At 37.4% G+C, this 14963-nt stretch overlaps 2 protein-coding genes across 5 annotated transcripts in view; one reads left to right on the top strand and one right to left on the bottom strand.

Annotated features, from left to right (window-relative positions):
- Cmss1 (cms1 ribosomal small subunit homolog) overlaps positions 1 to 14963 on the bottom strand; it is a 294743-nt gene that overhangs the window by 254553 nt on the left and 25227 nt on the right. The window lies entirely within an intron of this gene.
- The window catches only part of Filip1l (filamin A interacting protein 1 like), a 91005-nt gene that overhangs the window by 54331 nt on the left and 21711 nt on the right, over positions 1 to 14963 (top strand). The window lies entirely within an intron of this gene.

Genomic DNA, 14963 nt, shown 5'->3' with positions numbered 1-14963 from the left:
GTTAATTTCTCAGTCCCATGTATTTTCAATTTAGCATGACATTTTAAATGTCAGAACATGAAGATTTACTTCTTTGCTTTTAATTACACCTGTAACTTTGACTACAACAAATACTTCCTATAGAAAGAAACAAAAACTGGAATTTCATGAAAGTTCCAAGCCATTAAGGCTTGATGAACCATATGACCTCTTGACATATTAACTTGTGTACAACATTAAACAGGAAAGGAAGGGAAAAAAAAAAACCTCTGAAGTTGCTGGAGGCTTTCATCTTGTGGAACCGCGAGGTCTGAAGACTGTCCACAGCTTTCCAGAGCTTAGTCATGAAACCATACCACTTTCTTCCTGTTTCTGGGGAGGTGGGAGGCAGGTGAGAGAAGGCCCAGCAGCAGTAAGTCGGAAGATTCTGCCCAACATTTCCTGCCTATTGGAAACATGGCTTGATAAAATTGCTTTTTCAACTGCTTACAAACTCTGGTTTTCATTTTTTTCCCCGTAGCTTTTTAACTAATAAAAACATAAAATAGTTTTTCTACTTTTAAAATTCAAAACTGATGCAAACTATAATTTTAGGGATGGTATTCATACAGCAAACAGATAAAATACATTTAGAAATTTCTCTTTAATTTGGCCATAAATAGAGCATTCCTTACAGAGATAATCATAACTAAAATGGCTAACATTTTGCTTAGGGAAAAACACAGAGGAAGAATCCCCTGAGAGAAGTTGGTTATTGAGCTGTTGTCATACGTGCTGGAGAGCGATCGCTGGATGACGTCTTGATAGAAAGACCTAAGGTGCAGCACACATTTATGTCACGAGCATGAGTTTAGACTGCAGCCTGATATACATTTGGATGTTCTACAGGCTCAGAAAAGGCAGAAAATTAAAATGAACCCAACTGCTCTGGACATTTGGTCAAGGAGAAACTAAGGCTCTGATGACAAAAGTTTTTATTTTAAAATGAATGCAAAAGGACATACCAAATAAGACCACATGACAACGGTCACCTGTGTTCCAATACATTTTAGAAAAAAAAAATAGCAACAACAATTAAAAAAAAAAAAAACTCACAAATCTTTCCTGCCTGTCTGTAACTAGACTTTACATATGGCCTCAAACTCCAGCTTTCCAAAGTCACAAACCAACTAAGAAAAGTGGTAAAGTGGGGGATGGAGGACGCCCCCTGTGGTCTGTAATCTGCTTAAGAAGAAAACAGGCTGCCAGGCTGCAGAGTAACAACCCATCCTTCAACTACTCTACCCTCTAAATACTATTAAATCTATTATATGTTCCCATTTCCCTAATTACTACAGTTAAAATGAAGAATTAAACAACCCCCCCCAAAACAAACAAACAAACAAAAAATCCCAAGTTCACTCTACAAATTAAAATGTTACCCATTTTACACACTTGGTATTCTTATCTTCCCAGTTTCTATGCCAAACTGTGTGATTTCAGTAGTCACAGTAAATCATAAGCCTCTGTTGTTGTGGTTTTAAAATTTCTGAAGTTTGAATTTCCCTCAAACAAGTTTGGAAATGTTTGGTTTCCCAAGCATACCATGTTAGCCACTGCCTCTGTATGGAATACCAGGCTACTAGGAGGTGAAAACCAGTAAATTCATCCACTCTGGTATGACTGGTCCTTGCTTGGGTGTTTTAACACCAATAAATCCATGTAAGAAAACCAAAGGCCTTTAGAAAGAGAAATGAAAAATGAGAGACTAGGAAGAGAGGAAGGTGGGACCAAGAAGAAACCAAGAGTAAAAGAGGAAGGGAGGGAGGGAGAAAGGGCAGGAAAAAGGGAGGGAGGGAGAGAGGGAGAGACAGATAAGTGAGGGAGAAAGGGAGGAATGAAGAGAGGAAGTGAGGAAAGTAGGAAAGGAGGAAGAAAGGAAGAAAAGGAGTGAGGAAAGGAGGGACAGAAGGAGTAAAAGAGGTTTAAAAACATTGGGGTTATGGCTTTGGAGGTATGCTCAAAAACATCTGGAAAAGAATATACTCCTTACAACTTTCTTTAAAAAAAAAAAGGAAACTAAAAGAAAGTCAACCACATAGATGAGCACTAAGAGAAAATACATACTTGCAATATCTGAATGAAAATAACAAGGTCTAGAAAGCTTAAAAAAAGAAAAAGAAAAAAAAGCAAGGGATAAAATCAATGAGATTTTAAAAAAAATTTAACACCTAATTCAGAATAGTTTTCTATAAAATCCATTTCTACTTCTTCAATCTAAGATACAAAAGAACATCTAAATATATATTTTTTAAATAAGAGAAGCACATATAAATATTATGAGCAAACTAAAATACACACATTTCCAAGGGCATACAGTTAACATGCCTTTCAAATCTGTCTGAGAAAACGCTGTCTGTTAAAAATATTTTCCAAGAACTTTAAGCCCTTGAAATGTTCTATGGAAATGGTATTTATGACATATTCACCTCCTCTAGGGACTGTGAGGTGTTATTATTGGCAAAGTGACAATTTTTAAAACCATTCAAAAATAATTACAAATTTATGCTGAATGACTAAACTTGCTTTATTATTACAAAAATGAAGAGAAAATTGGTTAATGTCTCATGACCAGGGCTAAAAGTAGCCATGAATGAACCTATAAAGCCTATAGAAAATAGATGGCTAATAGTAGTGACTTTCTGTCTTTGACAAACCAACTATTCTAGCACACAGATTCACAGTGAGGATGGTACACAAGATAAATGTGATATATATGTAAACATTTGTCTTAGAGATGAGAACACCAGTTAGAGCCTCAATTATATTGGCATTCTGGCTCCGTGAATTACAAGCTGAACCTCTAACAAATTACTTAACTTCTCTGATCCTGAATGAGCTCTCATTTTTTTATATTTTATTTTATTTAATGATTGATTTTATTGAGCTATACATTTGTCTCTGCTCCCCTCCCTTCCTCTCCCCTCCTTTCTACCCTTTCCCATGGTCCCCATGCTCCCATTTTACTCAGATCTTGTCTTTCTCTACTTCCCATGTAGATTAGATACATACTAACCATGTATGTCTCTCTTTGGGTCCTCATTGTTGTCTACGTTCTCTGAGATTGTGAATTGTAGGCTGGTTTTCTTTGCTTTATGTCTAAAAGTCACTTATGAGTGAGTACATATGATATTTGTCTTTCTGGGTCTGGTTACCTCACTCATTATGATGTTTTCTAGATCCATCCATTTGCCTGCAAATTTCAAGATGTCATTAATTTTTTCGGCTGTGTACTACTCCATTGTGTAAATGTACCACATTTTCCTTATCTATTCTTCGGTAGAGGGCATTTAGACTGTTTCCAGGTTCTGGCTATAACAAACAATGTTGCTATGAACATAGTTGAGCACATGTCCATGTGGTACAATTGGAGCTCTCATTTATAAAATAAAGACAACGATTCCACATTTGTGTTTCCAGGTATAGCATGGTATAAGGTACAAAACAAATACTCAACCATTTCTATTATTTCCACACTGTAGAGAGGGACTTAAACTTATCCCTAACTTCCTAGTACCTATAAAAGTAGAATAGGTATTTGTTCAAATATTCACTGAACACCAAGTACTATGTACTGTTTACAAGGTAGAAATAAAACAATGAATATAAGAGACACCAATGATTGGCCAATTATGAAATAAAATGTGTATGCATGGGGAGATACACACACACCTCTACCTCTAAAGTTTATATTCTATTTTCAGTTTTATTTTATGTGTGTAATGTCTTGCCTGCATGTGTATTTGTGTACCACATGCATACCTTGTGCCCCCAGAGGTCAAAAGAGGGTGTCAGATCCCCTGGAACTGGAGTTACAGATAACTCCAGGCAAGTCACCAGGTGTGTGCTGGGAATTCAACCTGGGTCCTCTGAAAGAGCAGTCAGAGCACTTAACCACTAAGCCATCTCTCTAGCTGTGAAGTTTATATTCTAAGGAATAATCGAATAAATAAGCAATAGATGGTACGATAAATAAGACCAGCTAAGGTGAGAATCCAGTTTCTCATAAGGAGAAACCCAAAATCAAGGCACACAGGCTGTTGAGTTTGAAGAACAGGAAAAAGCAAATGAACAAACAAAAATCCTAGTGTGAATGAAGCAGAATGAGTGAAAGGGAGACAAGTAGGTCAGATGGGAGAAAGAGCAAACTCATCTAAAGGTCCATCTACATTGGTGGGGTTAGTTGGTACATTTTCTTTTTTTTTTTTTTTTTTTTGGTACATTTTCTTACATGTGACATGGTTAAGTGGGAGTGGGCATGGGGCTGTGTGAAGCCCAAACTTTGTTCCTAATATATTCTTATTCTGACCTGGTTATCTGTGCTATTTAATAAGTTAAGTAATCTAAATTGTAGATGTTTAGTCCTTCTTCCCCATCCTATAAAAATAATAAACACACTAGTGCTTATCTATCATAGTTGCTGTAAGAATTAAGTAAAACCAGGTTGTCGATGAAAGACCTTCCATCTATCTGTATCCTTCTGTGTAGGTGCCACACATTATACCTTGTGCCAATTCCAAGGCTACCAAAACGCTGTATATTGCACAGCTCTACAGCAAAGTGCTGTTTTAAATCAAATATTTCCACTATTAGGATTTATCTTCCTAGTGAAAACTTTCGAAAGGGAAAAAGTCTGTAATTCCCATAACTTACCCATTATTTTCGCTTTAAAAGTCTTACAAACTTTATTATGAAGGTTGTGAAGACTTATATCATAACCAGATTAATTTCTACTGACTTTTTCTGCACCTGCTTGAGGACAGTGATGTAATGGAAATCCTCAAGAAATGATGTATGTCAGAAAAAGAAAAAGAAAGGAAAAAGGATTGTTTAAGTAGCTATTGTGTATGTGTGTGTGTGTGTCTCAGAGAAAATTTCATTTATATTTGCTTATTTCTAGACACTCTAGTCTTGAAGATACAATAAGAAATTAGCACCAGTAGCTTCTGTTTGGAAGGTAAAGGACAAAGTGGGATTCCAACTTTTAATGTACACATTTTGAGATAAATATCTCAAATATTAGTATTCAATATCCATAAATACTCATCTGTAAAGAAGACTTAAATCCATACTGATCAAGCAATTAAAAGTATGTAAAATAACTACAAATTCAATTATGGGATAATATGAACCTCTGATGGTGATGCAGACACTTGGAGACTGAGAGGGGAAGGTGACAAGTTCAAGGACAGTTTGAGCTATTTGGGGGAAACCTGTCAAAAATCTCCCAATATAAAAACCTTAAGTAACCTATTTCTTGGGGGAAAAATATCATCATATCTTTCCATCAGGCAAACCAAGTTTCATCCTCCCAATTTTGGGTTTTTTTGTTTGTTTGTTTTGTTTTTATGAACAGATCACAAAACATAAACATCCTTAGTGCTCTTAACAATTTCTTTTTAACTCAAGAAACAAAACGTATCAAATATTTATGGAGAGAGGGGGATTTCCTTCAGGTCTGTCCTAAGACAGTTGGCCCACCCTGCCACCTTTGAGTGTTCATACTGATCAAGGCTGAGTTGTGAACCCAGCAGAGAAAGTGCATATTCACATTCAAGGAAGAAAGAGCAAGTATGACTCAAGCAGACAGGCTTTGGGAAGGGCAGCTAGTGACATCCATTTGGTATGCTGGCAGTGCACTGGAAATGGCACATTCCTTTTCTTCTGGGAAGGGAGAAGAACTGGGGAGTAGATCTGTGAACAAAAAAAAAGAAAGAAATGAAAACTAATAGCTGACCTCAAATACAACTGAGTAGTGAGTGGATAAAGAAGAGTTATAGATGCCAGAAGTAACTACTATAAGAACATTTACAGAAGTTTCCCTATAAATTAACTCACACAAGATGGCAATTCTTAAGCAGACAACAGTTCTCTATCCCATAACCAATGCTCAGACACTTTTAATGTCGCAAACATTTCTACTTAGTTGGTACAAACCACAGATGCTGCTATCATACAGAGGAGAGCCCCATAGTACTTACTCCACCCAAAATGACAGTAGAGCCAAAGCTGAACTTAGGCAAACCTTAGCCTAAAATGGCAACAAGGATGCCTAACAATGAGCACAGAGCAGCCTGCAGGTAGGTCAAACAGATTGATTCTGTACTCGTCTGTTCCAGTATGAATCATGCAGTTCCTCCACTAGGTGCTTTCTACCTCTACCTGCCAGCCCATGGCTGAGGAGCTCTACATATATGTACATGTACACACACACACACACACACACACACACACACTCCCTACTGTAAAAGTACATGTTTACTTATTTTAAAACTGTTTTTTTTCAATTGAAAAGAGAAAACATGCTTATTCTCTATAACATGGTATTTTCATCTGTACACTGTGGATAGCCAGCCATTAGGTCATTTACTAAATTTTCGTGATAAGAACATTTAAATTCTACTCTCTTAATACTCCTATCTGACTAATAATAAGACATTGGTTATGCCAGGCAGAAAGGAATTTTTTGTGAACTGTATTTTTACTTAATTTTCAGGACATCCCCAACTACAAGGGAAGCTATAGTATTGTCCCTACCCTATAAATGAAAGCAACAAGATAAGTAAAGTAAACTGCTTGCTTAAGTTATATTAGAACTTAATATAATTAAGTATAATATAATTAAGTAATAATTCCTTAAGTAGGAAGCCAGGATTCAATTCTGAAAACCAAACTCTTGGATTTGAATTTTTAAGGCTGCTTTTCTACCTCTTCCCCATTATGCTGCAGGGCTGTCCAGATCACAGGCTACCTGTCACTCAGGTTCCTGCATTACTTATTGCCATCTACTAAGGACAGTGGGGACCAGGTAGAAGAAAGGACACTAGCCCTAAGTATAAGAAAGCAAATGTGAAGGGGCAAAATATAGGTCATTGAGGTGAAAAGTGAAGCTCAGAAAGAGGGCAGGAAGTGCTAAGGAAGGCAAGCAGTCAGTCTTAGGAACCTGAAGATCACTCTCAGCAACACTTGGAGCTCTGCTGGCTGCACAGCACCACAAGAAACACACACACTAGATGATAATCCAAAGCTTCACATGCCAAGTAACTTCATGAATGCTTCTCCCTGAAGGGACAGAGCAGCCCTGTCACGGCTGTGGTGGACCCAGGCGGTCCTAGAAAGTTCTGAAACTTAGTCTGACAAGGATTGAAAACCCTACTTACTTGGAAAGGCAGGTTGCGTGGTATCGATCAATAATGTAAAGTCTGGAAAAGGAAAAACTTTGATCTGAGGGATCTTTTCCAAATAGCCAAGAGCCACAATTCAGAGGAGAGTGAGCAGAGGTGAACCTGTCCCCTTCCCAAAAATAGGTGAGGAGGTTCTCCATACAGACTCAGTAGTATATGTTTTCATTGTTGTTGTTTTGTTTTATTTTTTGTTCTTGTGTTTCTAAGTTCCTTCTTGTTAATGCCATACACATAAACACCAAAAAGAAAATCTGGGAATTTCTTAGTATGAAAATTTTGAATTGAAAGATGGGCAGGGCACGAGACTTTGGTATTTTTAAATCTTTTGTTTTATATATCTGTTCTTATTGCAGTGCTGAGATTTGAACCTAGTACCACTGGCATGGTAGACAAATACTCCACTACAGAGCTACATACAGGCTCACATCAGTGTTATTAAGTGAATACTCATTACCCTAAATGTTCTAACTAGAAAGCTTCCCATATTATATAGCACAAAAGCAAAGGACACACAATTCAGGCTCATGCTGATAAATTCAGTAAGGTATTCTGTCCCTGTTCCCATTTACTCTTCCAGGCCCAGCACAAGGTTTCCAAAATGGTCACCTGATGTGGGGGTTGTGGGAGGTATCTTTGCTTGCCCAGACTGCACAGGTACCTCCTTTGGTTTCAAGATGAAATGTTCTCTTTGTAGTGTCTGTCTTCTCCTTACCAACTCTGGGATCTTGGTCTTTATTGATACTGTAAGCTGACCTTTCAGCGGTTTTTCTTCAAGGGTCCATAAGTCCATTACTTTGTTCATTCTTCAAATGTAAGACAGCAGGATTGGACCTATGCCAGTTCTTGCTCACTGGTCTTCCCAGAATCCTCCATATCAGATATAATTTCCCAAGCTCTTTTTTACTTCACTTTCCCTGACTACTGTGGAGCTAAATAAGACTGTTCAAATTCTGAGTCCTAACTCACTTTTGTCATATACCCCTGACCTCCTCTCCTTCACTTCATGTTCTAATTCTTCTTTCATAATGAAAGAAAATAGTAATCCAGCTTGCTGAGAGTCTGGACCCATTTATGGTATCTCTAAATGATCTCAACAATGATGACAGGATCCTTGGTAACAAAGACATAAAGCAGACACAGATGTACACTCATACTTGGCTAGCAGATGCAAAAAAAAAAAACCACTAAAAAAACACTAAAAAACAAAACAAAAGAAAACTAAGTCTGACTGTTCTAGATCTTGCTGACCAAGTCAAATGAATTGAGCATTACACTATGGCTATGGTATGCTGTAACTTTAATTAAAAGAGAAAAAGAAAAAAGAAAAATCCTTTGACTTTTAAGATAAATAAAAGGAAGCAGCATACATAGAATAAGACTGGTCATAAGTATTTTTATGAATGCTCCTAAAAATTTGACTAAATAGTGAAAAGTCCCATTGAATACGCAAGGAGCACATCAGGAAACATAAATTATAGTAACTATCTGAAAAGGAAGAAGCTTTCCAACAAATTCTATGTATCACTCTTCAAATTGCTAGAACTTGTTATAAGTGCAATGTTATAATTAAAGTGACATATTAAACAACTATTACTAAAAGATAAAATGGGATGTAACACAACCAAAGTATCAAAATCTATATCCAGGAAAGCACATATAAAAATTAATAAAGGCAGGTCAGTAGTGGTATACATCTTTAGTCCCAGCACTTGAAGGCAGAGGCAGGCAGATTCTTTTGAGTTTGAGGCCAGCCTGGTCTACAAAGGGAGTTCCAGGTCAGCCAGGGCTACACAGAAAAACCTTGTCTCAAAAAAAAAAAAAATGAACAAACAAAAAGCTGTGATGGATCATCATGCCAAATCAGTGAAAGTACTGAACTAGCCACTAGAATGATAACAATATAAGAACATGCACATTACATTATTTTTCTAAGACTAAATAGATCTGTACTCATCAACCTGTTTGGTCATTGATAAGATACTACACAATTATAACCAGATCAGGCTGGGCAAGTATGTTGGTTTTTAAGAAAAAAGGTAACCTAGCAAATGTCAAGTACAGTGTCTTACATACAGCAGGGGTTCATTGTACTTATAAAGACCTGAAATGAACTAATGAATGTCAGCTGAACTGCATTGTCAGTGAATTCATTTTAAACAGCAGGCAACATGGCCCATTTAGTGGTACATGTTCTGACTCCCAGAACTCGGGAAGCAACTTCAAAGCCAGCCTAGACTAAAGAGCAAGAACCTGTCTCAAGGGAAAAACAAAAACAACAACAAAAAACCCCACAAAACTTCCAAGCTAGTCAACTACAAACTCAGTGGTTTTGATGTCCTCAATTCAAAGAGTGGTTTCAAGCAAAACATTAACAATATGTAGATACTTCAAAGAACTGGGAAGAGCAAATTTGAAGGCAGAGAACCTATCTCTTGTGATGGGCAGCACACAAACGGATACATTAATGATGAAATCATCAAAGCAGATGAGGGACTCTATCATGATGAAGCAAGGGCTGATAAGTAACAGCACATAGAACAGGGTGACAGCACAAACCTTAAGTTTTTCTAGAGAAAAACATTTGCCATTACATTTCTCCTGCATATCTTCTACAGCAATCAAGATACAGTCCCTTCAAGAGATCAAAGGTCACCCCTATCTTCATAAACACCCTTTTGCCCATTCTCTCAAAAATGTACAAGTTTTCCAGGTGCTACATGGCCTGTGATGATGCAATGGCTACTATAGTTAATGGAATGTGTAAACAGTCTTAGGATCCACTGTCTTCAGTACAGCCCATATAGGGCCATGTAATTCCTCTTATCTTTTTTTGTTTGTTTCTAGGTTTTTTTTTCCCAATAAAAATGCTCTTTATGTTATGTAGCCCCCCCAATAAAAAACATAAACTTGTGATGCCCTTCCTCCACTATCCAAGTACTAGAGATTACATATCTGTCCTACCACACAGAGGCCCTAATTTTAATAATACAGTAAATTCAGATAAAATCCACACAGCTAAAAGTTTGGGATCCTCAATAAGCTAAAGAGTGAAAGGATGCTAAGATCTAAAAAACTGAAACTCTTGCTCTGGGGTCTTTGTTAAACAGTGTTAGAGTTACCTGTTCAGTCTAAAAACTTGTTAATTTATCTAAATGGGGACGAGGATGTGTGAACATGGGTGGAGGAAAGAGGACAACTTTGGGGGATTGGTTCTCTCCCTCTTTGTGGGATCAAACTCAAGGATGAGGGCTTAGCACTACCGATCTTTACGGTCTGAGCTGTCTCACTAGCCTCTCTATGAACTCTTTGAGAACAGATTCCCACCCCCCACCCCCATTCACCTCATTTCAGCCCTAGACTATAAGGCTTTCTTGTGAATTAAGTATTGCCATATTTTAACATCAGCTGTTAAATTCAAGATCCACATCCTAACGGAGTGGAGTGTCTGTCTCTTTAAAGGACAGGTGCGAGGACTGAAGTGATTGAAGCTCTTGGCTGCTTTCACTTTGGTTCCTGTAGGAGCAGAAGTCACACAGTGCCCGCACAGTGCCATTCGTGAGGATGGACTTTTTACTATTGCTTGACAGTCACTGTAAGCTAACCTGTGTGGGCCAGCTGGCTGAAAACAGGAAAAGAATATGCAAGTAGAACGCATTAGAGCTCTTAGCTGGGAAGGAAAGTAAAAGAACTGCTTCTTTGCAGAGTTGAAATAATCAAAGGAGCATGATGAGCTGGCTATGTGACCATTTAAACCTCTCTTAACTGACTAGAGCTGTGGCGAAAGAATTTGAAGAAAGAAAGGAATGGTTCTAGCAGTCTTGGTTTTTTAGAGGTTCCAAAATTATGAAATAGACAATAATGTATTTAGAAAACACTGAGGGGAAGACTAACTTATACCACATTTTCTTAAATACCTAAAACCACATCACGTTAAACTAAAAAAATCATCTTTACAAATGAACAAATCTGCTTAGGACAAGGCTGAGGTATTCTCCATAGGATGGCATATTTGTTCACTATTTTATTTGACATCAAAAGAAACCCACTCATTTAGTTCTTTTCACAGGGCTTCTCAGTAACCACTGTAGAAAACACAAATGAATCCCTTACATTCATGTTCTATTCTTAAGAAGTTAATATTTTAGTGGGGTTGATTATGATGTACATAAATAATACAAAACCAAACATGGTGAGAACCATAATATAAATTCTATGGATATGATTGGCTATACAGCATTTAGATGGGCACCATCTGTTTTGTATGTGCATATTATTAACTATGTCACACTGAGGAGATAAAATATTGGTTTATGACAGTTGACATATTTGTGTATAAATAAAAAAAGAAAGGAACTTCTGAATATATAATTTATATTGAAAAGCCAGCATTATGGTTGGTACCAAAAAACACTCAAGATGACAGATGTGATATTTTTGAAAAAGCAAATAACTGGCATTGCACATAATAATAGTGATAAACCACAGAAAGTTAAAACAATTTTGAGCCATAAAAGAAACCCTAAAGAAAAGCTGTAATAAGACATTGCTTTAAGCCAGTTTGGGTTTAATTACCTCACATTTGTGTCCATAAAAATCAGCTTCCATAACCTGTTTTTATTGGGCAGGATTCAGTGAATGTTCCTGTAATCCTGTAATGTCAGTATTTGAGCATGAACATGAGTACTCCAAGACAGTAGTCTTCAAATGGAGGTACATGTGCCCCCAAGGTACACAAACTTTGCAGAGCTGCATGGGGAGCTTAAAGGAAATCAATGCCTGCATTCATATTTCCTATCTACACTCTCCAAATCTCATCTGCCTGATAAGTGCTATGCCCAGTGAGCCCTCTCTTTCCAACAATCCTTTCAACATAGACTTCTTGCTTGGGAAACTCTTACCAAGGGAATTTTCCCAGGCTCACTAGAACTTACTACAGGAAGTTCCAAGAGAGCACAGGAGCAGGAGCAGCTTAAGAAACAGCCCCTAGACAGACAGCAGAGTCTATCCTCATCTGAGGACACTGGTGACAGCTCACGAGAAATTCCTCCACAGCCGTATTTTAGAAATCAGACTGTCTTCCAAGGAATGATCTGACTGTCTAGTTTGTAAATGGGAACTTTTAGATTTAATGGCAGAGAGTACTTCTGTAACTATTTAAAACTTGAATTTTTAAAAAATGTGGGTACTAAAAAAAACAAATAGGTTAAATCACTGTGTGTATTATGTATGTATGTATGTATGTAAACATAACACATGTATTTGTTCACAAACAATGGCAAGTGACATCGTTCCTTCAGCTCCACAGTTTTCAATTCAAGAGTTTCACTGATAGACACAGTGTGTCTGGATCAGTTCCAGGATGTGGTCTGCAGTTCTATTGGGGAGACATCACAGGTTCTGGATCTCCTGACCTTCCTGATACAAGTCTCCCACCACTAGGAGAAATCTAACAAGGCCAGGAGACTACATTCATCTGGAAGTTAGTTATAATGAAAATTGTGAGGTTCATCCCAGACCCACAGAATTAGAATCTGCCCTTTAACAAGATTTCCAGGTGATTCAAATGCACATTAAAATGGGAAGAGCAATGGTGTAAAAAACTGGCCTAAGTCTGCAGGGAGAATACTGTCACTAGTGTATATGTACCTCAAGTTGGAGCAAATGCACTTCAGTCATGGGTTTTATATGCTTACTTTGGAGGTGGAGTTTAGAGAGATGGTGATGTCAGCCAGTTTATAAAACCAGAAAAGGAAGGGAGGGAAGCAGAGAAAAATATATAGCTCAATAAAAACAATTAAAAGAAAAAGTTAAAAAAAAAAAAAGGAAAAAGAGCAGGACACGTATCATGCTGAAAACACTGAGCAAAATAAAACAACTGAAAGTTTTCCAATACTGTTTTGCTTGTTACTATACTGGCAGAATCCAGTCATTCCACTTGAAGGCTCTCCTATTTTTTTTTTAAATCTTCCCTTTCTTATATTTTAAGAAAACCTACTCCCTCTCAGGAAAAGGGGACAGCACCTGCTCTTATTTAAAAAGCTAAGAAGAAAGTATCAGGAGTTTATATGAAGTTATTCTCCAATAAAGGAAGCACTGCGCTTCAGCAATGACTTGTTCCCACCATCAAGTGAGAATTGAAAGCTGGGGACAAAGCTCTTCTGTCTCATTAGCAGATCAGTTTTACCCCAGGTTCCTCCACTGGGTTGCAAAATTCTTACAGCCACCAGGAAGAAACTGCCATGTTTCTCTTCTCAGCTCCCAGGTGTCTCAAGCAGGAAGTGAGGAAAGGCAAGAGTCAGGAAGCCTCTTGCCAAGACCACAGATGAGGTCACCAGTAGCCCTGCCCCGCCCCAGCTCCCTGCCCAGTAGCTTCTGAACTTTACATGTCAGCCTTTTGTCAAGTCCTCAAAACAGGACAAACTAAAAGGAGATTCTGTCAACCAAAAGTGTAAGAATTCTTACACTATGGGTTTTTCCCTTCCCCTTTCTGTAATTATACTTACTTTCCCTGAAAGTATAATTACAGAAAGAATAGATTAGGATTTCATAAAGAAGACTTTATTCCCCAGATTGTCCCAAATTAGATTCTTTAAAAAATGTTCTCTAAGATTCTTAATTTTAAGTGTTCTGGCGCAAGGATAAGAGACAACAAATTGGTTAATTAACTAACAAATAGAAAAGATTCATTATGCCAGCCATGGTACTATAATTCAAAAGGAGGCAAAAAGGACCACATGTTCAAGTCCAGCCTCAAGAGGACAAGTTAGAAGCCAGCCTTCGGTGAGGCCCCATCTCAACAACAGACAGATAAATTAGATGGATAGATGGATAACAGGTTTATCAACACATTATGAACTTTACAAGATTGATTAGAAAGCACAAATTTCATTCTGAACCAAGCCGAGTCCTTTTCAGGGATTCCATTCTGTTAGTTTCTGCACAATGCTGCAGAGCTGCAATGACATCCTCTATAATTAGCCCATTCCCAGTATAATTAAGAGACTCACAAGTTTAAAACTGTACCTTCTTTACAGAGATAACCAAGTACATGGAACAGATCTTTTATCCTGCATGTAAAATATCCTCCTGTTATGAAGGATAATTTTAAATAAAGAAAAAATAGTATGTTAAAATAGTCATTTAAGAGGGATTCACTATGTTCCTGCTAACAATTTCTCCATTCCTAGCCCTGGATTTTTTTCACCAAGCTCTTTGCTATCAAACTCCCTGTTCTTCCCTATATTATGGCGCTCCAAACCGTAATTCCGTTGCCTCTTAGTTCCACCTCTTAAATGGCAATGAGTAGGCAGATAAAGGCATAGGTGACGTGGTTTCAAGGATGCTATCTTATTAGTGCAAACCAAAGTTTTAATACACAAAGAGACCCATCTGTGCTGTGTATAACTTCTAGACAAACTGAATGAAATGCTATCTTAACTAAAAACCAAGGCGTTAAACAGTAACTAGTAATATATCACATACTCAATGACTCAAGAAAGCCACTTAATACAGGACAAGAATTAGTAATTTAAAAAGCACCATGACAACATTTATCAAAAGTTTACCAAATGCCAGGATGGCAATAATGTTAAATGAATTGCCTCACTTTCACAAAAAAAAAAAAAAAAAAAAACCCTAAGAGGAAGGAGAACTATGCAGGTTAAATAGCTAGTATGGGCAGGTATAGTTTTAAAACCAAGTCTAACTGAAATCTCAAGTCTGTATCCATCTTTACAACCGTCAGGTTACTGATTACATTAC

This window comes from Myodes glareolus, chromosome 2 (assembly GCF_982192425.1).
Source record: "Myodes glareolus chromosome 2, mMyoGla1.1, whole genome shotgun sequence".
Lineage (NCBI taxonomy): Eukaryota > Metazoa > Chordata > Mammalia > Rodentia > Cricetidae > Myodes > Myodes glareolus.
Note: the sequence above shows the minus strand (reverse complement) of the source record. Positions and strands in the feature narration are given on the sequence as shown.